This window comes from Trichechus manatus, unplaced genomic scaffold, assembly GCF_000243295.1.
Source record: "Trichechus manatus latirostris isolate Lorelei unplaced genomic scaffold, TriManLat1.0 scaffold00091, whole genome shotgun sequence".
NCBI classification, from domain to species: domain Eukaryota; kingdom Metazoa; phylum Chordata; class Mammalia; order Sirenia; family Trichechidae; genus Trichechus; species Trichechus manatus.
This window is the reverse complement of record NW_004444027.1, coordinates 2,636,293-2,649,158: the sequence shown is the minus strand read 5'-3', so window position 1 is coordinate 2,649,158 and position 12,866 is coordinate 2,636,293.

Below are 12,866 nucleotides of genomic sequence, written 5' to 3'. Positions count from 1 at the left end.
AATAAACTTATGAGCTGGAGAATACTGATTATTCCCATTGTTAGGATGAAAGAGCTAGGGCACAGAACGCTGAGTAACTTGCTCAAGAGCACACAGCTAGTAAAACTCAGATCTAAGATCTGAGCGCAGGTAGTCAGGCTCCAGAGTCTATGTTACTAAATACTGTACTGTTTGCTTTATAATATAATGCAGCTGACATTTATTCAGCACCAATTAGTGCAAGAAACTGTGTTAGATGCTCTGGGGGATGAATAAAACATGTCTCTATCCTTAGGAGCTGACAATCACACATAAGGTAAAATTGAAAAGCATCTACTGAGTAATACTGACTATTGATACATAAAAGGTCAAGGAAAGAAAAGCTAACCATTCAGTGGATGTACCAATGACTAACACTGATTGAGGCTTACTGGGCCAGGCACTGGTCCAAGTATGTTTTAATATACTAACTCATTTAAGCCTCACAACAACCATGTGAGGTGTGTTTTATTATTGTCCCCATCCTACAAAGGAGGAAACTGAGGCACAGGAAAAATTTCAATGACTTGCCCATTTACCCAGCTAGGAGACTGCTAAGCTAAGATTCACATCTACACAGCCCAGCTATCAAGCCAGGCTCTCCACCACCTCCTGTGGCTCAGTAAAAAAAGCCCGGGATGAGGCAGACACAGATTTCAAACTTTGTCATTTGCCAGGAATATGAGCCTGACTTCATGATTTACCTTCTCTTATCCTCAGCTTTCTCATCCATAAAATGCAGCTAGTAACTTCTACTTTGCTCACTAAACTATATTTACTGTCAGTATTGTTGTTATCATTATGACTAGAAATATCATTAGATACTGAGGCAAAAGGAAGAATAGAGAAGGATAGTGCTCCAGCCAAATACACTGAAGTAGAAACACTCAGAGATGTGTAACCCTGCCCCAAAATGTCCTGGAAGATTTAGTCTGTTGTAAGAAATAATTCTGTCTGACTGAGTCAGCTAATTGTAAACATACCTGCTGCAAACATTTCTTTAATATTCTCTCGGTTATCTTTCAATCACTGCAGTGTTCTCCTGTATTTCTCCCAGGAATTTTTCTCCTTACTATTATCATTATCCCTCTCCTTTGGTCTCTCTACCACCCTCCTTTTCTACCTGCTGTCAGCATTATCCTGTTGCTACTATCTATGCTTAAGCTGTCAAGTCTCATTGAGCACCACTTTTTGTATCAGTCGCTGTGGATCTTTATATTCTTCAGAAAAGAGCACCTACAAGATAGGAGGATAAAACTTAACAACCTTTCCTGTTCACGTGGATCACCTCTCATAGCATAACTATAAAGCATTATTTTGTCAAAAGAAACCCTTCACACCAAGGGTGAGGATAGGGTGGAACAAAGAAAATGAAAGGCACAGGCATGTTTGGAAAACAATGAGACCAGTCTGGCTGAAGCAGAGATTTAATTTAGGTAACTTAAAGAATTTTATAAAACAAAACTTAAGAAATATGAACTTAAATTAGCATATGAGATCCAGGAAGGAGAAACTATTCTTTACAACCAAATCAGCTCCTGCTAAGTCTACTCATGTATCAGCTAGCTGACCTTAGTAGCTGGTGCATGCCTGATGAGATTTATTTTGTGAATTAATCGTATAGTTCCATCCAAACAGTTTTCGACATGTTCTGGTTTCCAAAGTAAGCAACTGCCCCTAGTTGGGGAAAACCAGTTGAAAATGTAAATGTACGTACATGTCTGTCTATCTGCATTGCACTTGCAGACAGGCTGTGCCTCAACTTGCAGACAGCCATAAGATTGCTAGGAATGAGACACATACACCCACTGGCACCAACCACTCCATGGGTGCTACGTTTATCTGTGATCAAGCTGGACACAAAAGACATTTACACAGCGTTGGCAAAGTGAAAGCCATAATTATTATTTGTAGAAAGCAAACAGTAAATGATAACAACAGGTTTTCAAAGGGGAAATGCTTCCCCTTCCCCAAATTATCCATGTCCATTCTTATGTCGCTGAGCAGGTGTGCTGTGGTTCCTGTCAGATGCTGTGTTCACGTCACTGCTACCTCCAGTTACCACCATGCGACTTGGGGACCTGCATGGCTCCCAGGGCTTCTGCTGTGCCACTGGGGCTTGTTGGCCTCTGCTGCTGGCTCCTGCCACACTACCTGGGCCTGTGGGGCTGTCTTGCCACCACGCTACCTGGGCCCCCACTGCCCAGGGGAGGAGGTGTGCAACCCCTCCATGGGGCACACTCAGGCCTCTGCCTCGCACAGGCAAGTGTTATAGCTCTTTCAGCTCCACCAGCAAGCCTGCTGCCTGAAGGGGCTCAGCTCTCACTCTGTGGGTCACCAAGCCCACCACAGCCACCTTGCTCCACAGTCCAGCAAGCCCACTGCCTCTATCTCTTGCTGTCTAGTGCCATCTTCAGCATTCACTCTTTCTTCTGGGTCTAGAAGTTTCTCAGCACAGGAGCTCTGGGTCCTTGGTCCAAAGGACACTCTCTGTTCCAGACTTTTGTTGATGTAGCGAGGTCCTCCTAAACCTCTGTAGGATTGGCCCTTTTATGAGCCTACTTCTTGTCAATTTCAAGGCATGGTCCTCCCACCAGGACCACAAACTGACCAATCCTCTTGGTAGACCATAAGTCACTCAATTTGCATAGTTCCAGCCAATCATTTTGTGGGAGTTACAACAAGAAAGGCCATATAAAATTTATTAATTGCACCACGGTAAAGTAAGAGGAAAGGAATGTAAGAAAAAAACAGAGATTATCACAAAGGAAATTTGAGAATAAACTCATCTTCACTTTCTTCCTCTATTTTTTCTCCGGCATCTAAACCCAGGTCTTGTCAATTCTTTTAAAATGTAGCTGAGGGAATATATGTATATCATCATTGAATGAGATGGCACATATTTCAATAAAGTCTAGAGCAATTTTTTAGTACCTATGATGAGTTTTACCCTATGACAAGAAATAGGAATACAAAGAAAAATAAGACATAGTCCCATCCCAATGAGCTCAAAGTAAAGAGGGCAAATGATTTGAACAGACATTTCACAAAAGAAGATATATGAAAGGCCAATAAGCACTTTAAAAGGTGCTTACCATCACTTCTAGAATGGCTAAAATGTAAGTCTGATAATTTCAAGTGTTGACAAGGATGTGGAGCAACTGTAACTCTCATACATTCCCAGCAAGTGTGAAGATGGTCAACCACTTTGGAGAACAGTTTGAAATTTTCTTAGAAAGTTAAACATACATCTACATCATGAGCCAATAATTCCACTCCTAAATATTTACCTAAAATATATGCAAAGTATGCCCCTCAAAAAAAAAAAGACTAGTATGAAAATTCATAGCAGCTTTGTTCACAATAGCCAAAAATTAGAAACAACCCAAATGTCTATCCAAATGTTAATAGATAGACAAATTGTGATATATTTATACTGTGGAATATTACTCACAATACAAAAGAAAGATTTACTGATATTTGCTACAACATGGATCAATCTCATAAACATTATACTGAGCAAAAGAGGCTGGACACAAAAAAGTACATACCCTAAGATTCAGTTTATATAAAATTCTAAACAGGTAAAACTAAAGTGTGGTGCTAGAAATCAGAAGACTGGTTTCCCCGGGCTGGTGTTGGGAGTACTGTGGCAGAGATTGACTATAAAAGCATATAAGGGAAATTTCTGGGTGACAGAAATATATCTTAATTGGATATTGGTTACATGGATGTACATATCTAAAAAGCCCATTGAACAGTACACTTAAAACCTGCGCAAGTTTTTGTCTTTAAATTATATTTCAATCAAGAAAAGTTAAACAAGCCAACAAAAGAGAATGGACACAACAAAACCATTTATGATACTTTGGGAATCTAGGAGAGTAATAATGGTACTTGAGACTAGAGGCAAAAGATCATAGGAGAGAATAACAGTAGGGATAGAGAGAAGAATATAGATTTGAGAGACATTGAAGAGGTAGACTTAACAGACCTTAGAGATAGGTTGTGTAGAATTGGTGAAGGATAAATAGGAATTGAAGATGACCACTAGAATGGAAATGTAGAGTCAGGAGAGAGGTTAATTTTTTGTCGTTTAAGTAAGAGACATCTGAACATGTTTAAATGTTGATAAAATTAGCAATTGAGAGAGATTAAAGATCTCATTGGCAAGAGAATGAATGAAATGACATCCCATGAAATCTAAGTAGGGTAGGGAGGGAAGACAGAAAGAAGGTGATAAACAGATGGGATGATAGCACTGCCAAAGAACAAAAGTAGTGCAAGTATTTGAAAAGCAAACCAAAAGGACAGGAAGATTGATCAGAGAATGAGATGTCTACATTAGTGATTCAGCAAATAGAGCATTTGGGGAAATGAAAAAGCCCAGGGAGTTGATTGCTGAGGTAAAAATGGAAGTCATTGGAGATGAGTGGGTCACAAAATTGAAAGTCTAAGATATTGAATGGTTCATCCACATGGATGTCAAAGTAACTCCTATGGATGACAGGAGTTATGCTGGGGAGGAAAATTGTGCCATGGATTGATGCCAAATTCTTCAGTGAATGAGAAGAAGTGTCTGTGAGGTAAGTAGAAGCAGCCGTGAGCAAGGTGTAATAGTGGCATAGCCATATGCCAGGGGAGGGAGGATTAATAGCCTGGAAGAAGTATTGAGGCTTGAGCCACACAGCAAGACTTCCACCACTCTGAAAAATGTGGGGACTGAGGTGAAGTGGAATCTCCGCTTAAGAGGGCTAAGGTAAGGAGGTGGGAGAGAGTGTTCAGTGAAGATAGGAGTTTATTGATAGTGTGAGTTTATTAATAATGAAGTACACATATAGGGTTTGGGAGTGGGAGTTTATTAATAATGAAGTACATACGTAGGGTTTGGGGAAGGAGCACAGAGGAGGATAGATGACCAAAGGACATTTGGGTGACAACTGAGAAAAGAAAGGACAATGAGGTGTGGTGGTCTTAATTCTCATAGTCCCCTGGAGCACAGTAGCACTTGGGTCTTGCAGAATTCAGCCCTAGTCTGGAGGGAGGCCAGGCAGTTGGGGCCGGTCATGAATTCTCATTCCTCATGATCTGGCACATAATGTGGATTATTAAAGAACAATTAAAAAATGGTCAGAAGGTCCTTCACAAGGATGGAAGTTGTCCCTTTCTTTTGGAATTTGTGCTTATCGCAGAGTGTAGGAGCTTCTGGCTGAAGGACCGTTACAGGGCAAGAGGAGATCTAGTCCTGGAGTTTGTTCTACAGGTACAATTGGATAACGTGAGTCAAGGACATGGAGGGGATTAGTAAGAGAGTTGAAACGTCTGGCATTGTGTCCTGGTGGAATACAGAGGAGAGACTAGGGGGAGGCTAATATTCTAAGAGCAATGGAGAGATCATGAGACTGAAGGTCTATGAAGTCAAAGAGTCAGTGGATGGTCATTTTGGTCACAGAGTGAAGATTAGGCTGAGAGCCCATCTCCCTACGTCTAGGCAGGACAATCATCATTCATCCCAGCAGATGGCTAGCCAGTTTCTTCCTCGTTGTCTTGAGAGGATAAAGCAGTCCTTGACTATGCTTTCTGTCCTTTCTCCCTTAATGCTTAAATTATATAAATAAGAGAAAAGATGTGCATCTCCAGCAGAAGGAGCACAATACCACGAACAAGTTGAACAGACTGTGCTTCTTTCCTTTGATTTCTTGTTATTGGCGTACCTATGTACTCAGAGGCCTCCTGAAGAGCTGAGGGATAAATATGCCAGACCTTCAGAGTGATAAGAAAATCAAAGGAAAGCCTCAGAGTAAAAATCACTGTATATCTACTCTTCTTTGCAGATGGATTGTTCTAAAAGGCTGTGAACAGCAAAACAGTAAGTGTCTCCCTTCCTTGCCCCTTTTTTCCCTGAGGGTTCGCTGAGGGATCCTACTGAGCATTCCTGGAATCCCTAGAGTCACAAGATAAAGCTGAAAACAGCTGGTCCCAGGCCAGGTCATCACTGGAAGAGTACAGACCACTCCTCTCTGACCTCCATGCCATTCCCATTACACACACCAGGTCAGCTGGTGGTTCTGTGTTGTGGGATGAAGTTTATTAGGGTGAGGACTGTTTGTATTATGGCATGGACGAGGCTTAGCTGCCAAAACTAATCACATAAATAATCTCAATTTAGTAAATTATTTGAACCATAAAACTTAATGTACTCACAGTGTTTGGTCTTCTTCAACCCTCCCAGTGTTTCTTCTGTGGGTCCCTCAAGTTATATCCAGCCCTGTGGGGTCCCCAGCCCTGAGTGGAAGCCACACTCCTCACAGCGTCTGCAAGGCCCTCACTGCTAAAGGTGCCAGGACCCAGTTGCCTTCCTGACTGCTCTATCCTGATATCAAATCTTAATGAAATGCTCTTCCATTGCTGGTGGGATTGTAAGTTGGTACAACCACTGTGGAAAACAGTTTGGTTGTGCCTCAAAAAGTTGAACTTAGAACTACCATATTGCTACCGAACACAATGGGTTTGCTGCTTATACTCTCGTTAAGAGTAACTAAGAGTCAAGTGGATTTAAAGTAAAGCATAGCTGATTACTTGCAGCGAGTAAGGAGACGGGTATCACTCTCAAAGCACTGTCCCTCAGAACAAAGGGCTGGAGTAAGTTTTATATTACGCAGGAAAGGGGAAGTCCTACATATTCGTTAATATCATACATATTCAAAAAAGGGGTCAGGCTAGGATTTGGCACGGAAGTGGCTGATGGACTTCTCACTTCTGAAACGGGCTCAGTCACCACTCGATGACATATGTCCAGTGATTTTGGTTTCTTGGCATGGGTCTTTTGGTTCCTAGGCAATAATTATTATAGGATGGGGCTATCTGGCGGTCAACCTGGTCTCTTGCGGCACATGCCTAGAATTCTAGTTTTAGCTGGTTGATCTCAAAGACAGCTGCAAGTGGAAAGATTAGGAGGAAGCAGGCAACATTGTGTTTGAACTTGTTAACCACAGGTGAAGTAAACAATGCCTTGTGGTTGGCACCATTTTTCTTTCAGAAAAATTTCAACTGACATAGCTTGTTGTTTAAGGCATTTTCTGTCCCTAGCTGGTCTCAATATGACCCAGCAATCTCAATCCTAGGTATGTACCCAGAAGAAGTAAAAGCAGAAACACAAACAGAAACTTGTACGCCAATGTTCATTGCAGCACTATTCACAATAGTCAAAAGGTGGAAACAACCCAAATGTCCATCAACAAATGAATGAATAAACAAAATGTGGTATATACATACAATAGAATATTACTCAGCCAGAAAGAGGAATGAAGTTCTGATGCATGCCACAACATGAATGAACCTAGAGGACATTAACCTGAGCAAAATAAGTCAGTCACAAAAGGACAAATACTGTATTGTATCACTTATTTGAAATAAGCAAATACATAGAATCTATAAGTAATTAGTGGTTATCAGAGGAGGGAGGGAGGAGTATAGTAAACATTTTTGCTTAGAATGCACTGAATGTTAATGGTAGTGGTACAATTTGGAAAAAGATAGTGAGAATGGTTGCACAACTTGAAAAATGTAGTCAATGTCAGTAAGTGTACATGTGGAAATCAATAAATTGATGAAACGTATGTTTTGTTGTATGTTGTTGTTATTATTAAGTGCCATTGAGACAGATCCCACTCATAGAAACCCTATGTACAACAGAATGAAACACTGCCTGGTCCTGTGACATCCTCAAAATCGTTGTTATGCTTGAGCCCATTGTTGCAGCCACTGTGTCAATTCATCTCGGGGAGGGTCTTCCTCTTTTTCACTGACCCTCTTCTTTACCAAGTATGATGTCCTTCTCCAGGGACTGGTCCCTCCTGATAACATGTCCAAAGTATGTGAGACAGTCTCGCCATCTTTGCTTCTAATCAGCATTCTGGCTATACTTCTTCTAAGACAGATTTGTTCATTCTTCTGGCAGTCATGGTATATTCAATATTCTTCACCAACCCCATAATTCAAAGGCACCAATTCTTCTTCAGTCTTCCTTATTCATTGTCCAGCTTTCACATGCATATGAGGCAATCGAAAACACCATGGCTTGGGTGAGGCGCACCTTAGTCCTTAAAGTGGCATCTTTGCCTTGTAACGCATCATTTGATTTCTTAACTGCTGCTTCCATGAGCATTGATTGTGGATACAAGTAAAATGAAATCCTTGACAACTTCAATCTTTTCTCCGTTTATCATGATGTTGCTTATTGGTTCAGTTGTGAGGATTTTTGTTTACTTTTTATTGAGGTGTAATCCATACTGAAGGCTGTGGTCTTTGCTCTTCATCAGTAAGTGCTTCAAGTCCTCTTCACTTTCAGCAAACAAGGTTGTGTCATCTGCATATCGCAGGTTGTTAATGAGTCTTCCTCCAATCCTGATGCCTCACTCTTCTTCATATAGTCCAGTTTCTCAGATTAATTGTTCAGCATACAGATTAAATAAGTATGGTGAAAGGATGCAACCCTGACACACACCTTCTTTTACTTTAAACCACACAGTATTCCCTTGTTCCGTTAGAACGACTGCCTCTTGATCCATGTACGGGTTCCTTATAAGCACAAGAATTCCCATTTTTTGCAATGTTATCATAATTTGTTATGATCCACACAGTCGAATGCCTTTGCACAGTCAATAAAACACAAGTAAAAATCTTTCTGGCATTCTCTGCTTTCAGCCATGATCCATCTGACATCATCAATGATATCCCTTATTCCATGTCTGAATCCGGCTTGAATTTCTGGCAGTTCCCTATCGGTGTACTGCTGCAACCGCTTTTGAATGATCTTCAGCAAAATTTTACTTGTGTGTGATATTAATGATATTGTTCGATAATTTCCACATTCTGTTGGATCACCTTTCTTTGGAATGGGCACATATATGGATCTCTTCCAGTCAGTTGGCCAGGTAGCTGTCTTCTAAATTTCTTGGCATAGACAAGTAAGCACCTCCATCGCTCCATCCGTTTGTTGAAACATCTCAACTGGTGTTCCATCAGTTCCTGGAGACTTGTTTTTTGCCAATGCCTTCAGTGCAACTTGGACCTCTTCCTTCAGTACCATAGGTTCTTGATCACATGCTACCTCCTGAAATGGTTGAATGTTGACCAATTCTTTTTGGTACAGTGACTCTATATATTTCTTCCATCTTCTTTTGATGCTTCCTGCGTTGTTTGATATTTTCCCCATACCAAAAAAAAAAAAAAAATCAAACCCACTGCTGTTGAGTTGATTCCAACTCATAGCAACCCTGTAAGACAGACTAGAACTGCCCTGTACGGTTTCCAAGAAGCAGTTGGTGGATTCGAACTGCCGATCTTTTGGTTAGCAGCAGAGATCTTAATTGCTGCACCACCAGCGCTCCATTTTCCCCATAGAGTCCTTCAATACTGTAAGTTGAGGCTTGAAATTTTACTTCAATTCTTTCAGCTTGAGAAATGCCTAGTGTGTTCTTCCTTTTTGGTTTTCTATCTCCAAGTCTTTGTACATGTCATTATAATACTTTCCTTTGTCTTCTCAGGTGGTCCTTTCAGCTCTTTTACTTCATCATTTCTTCCTTTCGCTTTAGCTACTCTATGTTCACGAGAAACTTTCAGAGTCTCTTCCGACATCCATTTTGGTCTTCTGTTTCTTTCTTGTCTTTTTAATGACCTCTTTCTTTCTTCATGTATGATGTTCTTGATGTCATTCCACAACTCGTCTAGTCTTCGGTCATTACTGTTCAGTGTGGCAAATCTATTCTTGAGATGGTCTCTAAATTCAGGTGGGATATACTCAAGGTAGTACTTTGGCTCTTGTGGACTTGTTCTAATTTTCTTCTTTTTCAACTTGAACTTGCATATGAGCGATTGATGGTCTGTTCCACTGTTAGCCCCTGGCCTTGTTCTGACTGATGATAGTGAGTTTTTCCATCATCTCTTTTGACAGATGTAGTCAATTTGATTCCTGTGTATTTCATCTGGTGAGGTACATGTGTACAGTTGCCGTTTATGTTGGTGTCGAGGTATTTGCAATGAAGAAGTCTTTGGTCTTGCAAAATTCTATCATGCAATCTCCAAGGCCGTATTTTCCAACTACCAATCCTTCTTGTTTCCAACTTTTGTATTCCAATTGCCAGTAATTATCAATGCATATTGATTGCATGTTTGATCAATTTCAGACTGCAGAAGTTGGTAAAAATCTTCAATTTTTTCATCTTTGGCATTAGTGGTTGGTGTGTACATTTGGGTTATAGTCGTTATTAACTGATCTCCCTTGTAGGCATATGGGGATTATCCTATCACTATCACTGACAGGATAGATCTTGAAATGTTCTTTTTGACAATGAACGCAACACCATTCCTCTTCTATTTGTCATTCCCAGCATAGTAGACCATATGACTGTAGCTCTTGTCCTGTCATATTTTGAGTGCCTTCCAACCTGAGGGGCTCATCTTCTGACATTATATCAGACAATGTTCTGTTGCTATTCATAAGCTTTTTAGTGGCCAATTTTTTCAGAAGTATACTGCCAGGTCCTCTTCCTAGTCTATCTTAGTCTGGAAGCTTCACTGAAACCTGTCCACCAAGAGTGACCCTGCTGATATTTGAAATACCAGTGGCAAAGCTTCTAGTATCACAGCAGCAAGCCACCACAGTATGACAAACTGACAGACACATGATGGTTGCTGTATGTATACCAGTATAATAATACAAAAATAAATAATAAAATTTTAAAATCTTAATAAAATGATAATGCATTTACATGTCTAGATCCCTTTGTTCCTTTTCAAAGTATTTTTAGAGATTATTTAATCTTTCAAGATCTTTACAAAAATTAACTATATATACACATTTGTGTGTGTATATACACATTTGTAATTTTTCACCAAATCAACACAATTTCCCCAAACCTTGTATATAAAATTTAATGTACTCAAATTATTATTTTCCTTTACACCTTGTGCCCTCCTCTTTTAGACCATTTTTCTCCTAGCTATTTTTGGGTATCTTATAGGCTTTCTCATTTCTTCTTACCTAGAGCCCGTACATCCCCAAACTTGAGATGTTGTTGTTTCTCCTGTAAAGCTCTCATTTGCCCTTGTTTTTCCTCTTCGTGCTTGCCTAACTACCTGCACAGTCTTGTTCTAAGGCACTCTCCACCTCTCTTTACCCACACTCTTCTAGGCAGGAGTTTTCTGATAAGAGATAGCAGGACAATAGTGATTAAAACATGGTCTCTGGCACCAGACTGCAGGGTTTCAAACCCAAACCAAACCCACTGCCGTAAGTCAATTCCAACTCATAGTGACTGTAAATCAAAGGCTGTAAATCTCTACAGAAGCAGACTGCCACATCTTTCTCCCTCAGAGCCACTGGTAGGTTTGAACCGCTAACCAGCAGTCGAATCGAGCGCATTAACAACCGTGCAACCAGGGCTCCCTGCCACAGGGGTTCAAAGCCAGATTCTAAGCAATTTACTTCTGTGCCTCGGTCTGTACCATGGCAAAAAAGACTGTATTTTCTCCATGGGTTGCTGTGAGATTAACTGAGTTAATGTGAGTAAAGTCCTTAGAACAGTGCCTGGCCCATAATAATAAACATTGGCCATTTCATCATGACTTTAACCAACAGGTTATTTTGTTAAACAATCAGCACTATCTCTGATGTCTCATAGTTCTACTATTCTTTGTAGTCAACCAAAGAACTTTCAGTCATGTGTTCCTCTTCTAAATCTGTTTCTATTTTGGAGGGAGAGACGCTTAGGACACTTTGTTTCCAACAGCTTCCTACTGTTTCTTCGCAATCCTCTCTACTCTGCCCCATACCTGGTTATGGCATGACTTTGCAAAGTGACCCTAACCTTGGAGTTAGATTGGGTTGATAATACCATCTTTATCTTGAAGAAAGCATAATTAAGACCAATAAAGGTTAAGTAGCTTTCTGCATGACACACCCAATCAGCAGACATCAGGATTTATTCCCACGTCGGTTAATGGGGATAAATGTGGAGCCCTGGCAGTGCAATGGTTAACCCATAAAAAGAATGAATCTGCCTTTTCTTATAGATTATGTGTGCTATAGATACTTGTCACAGGCTATGGCTTTCAATTCACTACAGAACAAAAACAAGAAAAACCAGATTAAAAAAAAAACTTCTGGAAGGATTTGTATTCCACTTACTTTTTCTAAATGCTCTAAAATCTGACTTTAGATTACATCAAACCACTGAAGAGTTATAGATCAGGCCCCATGTCTACTCATGTGCCGGTCATGGGTCCTGGAACCAGGGTCCCTGCCCTAGTCCGTGCTTTAGTGCCTGCACTGGCCCTCTCCTACCCACGCCTTTCTCTTGGAGGAAGGAGCTTGTAACGGCAATGAAATGTGCCCAGCTGGAGCCTGTGCCTCCCCTTCTAGGCCAGCTTTAGTACCTGGGTCCCTGCAATTCCCTGCTCAAATGGGTCCAAGGTTATCCCCAGGGCCTACGTGGTCTCTTCCCTGGGTGTACCCTTCTCAGGGGCAACCTCACAGCTGGTGTGGGAACCCTTTGGGGTGTTGTTTGCTAGGGAATGGCAGAACTTGGACATGTGGGCTGGGTGTCCCAGGTCCGTGCATGAGGCTCATTTGGGTGTGGGAAGTAGCCAGGGTGGCACTAGGAAAAGGATGGGCTGTGGGTCTGGGGTCTCCATTTTACTGTTGTCGCATGTCCCATAAACGTTAGGGTGAGCCTTTTTAGCCCTCTTCACCTGGACAGATGAAGGTGCTGAGTCATGATGCACTGCTGTGGGCACACAGTGAAAGGCAGGGTGGGAGCCGGCCTGACAACAGTCAACACTGTACT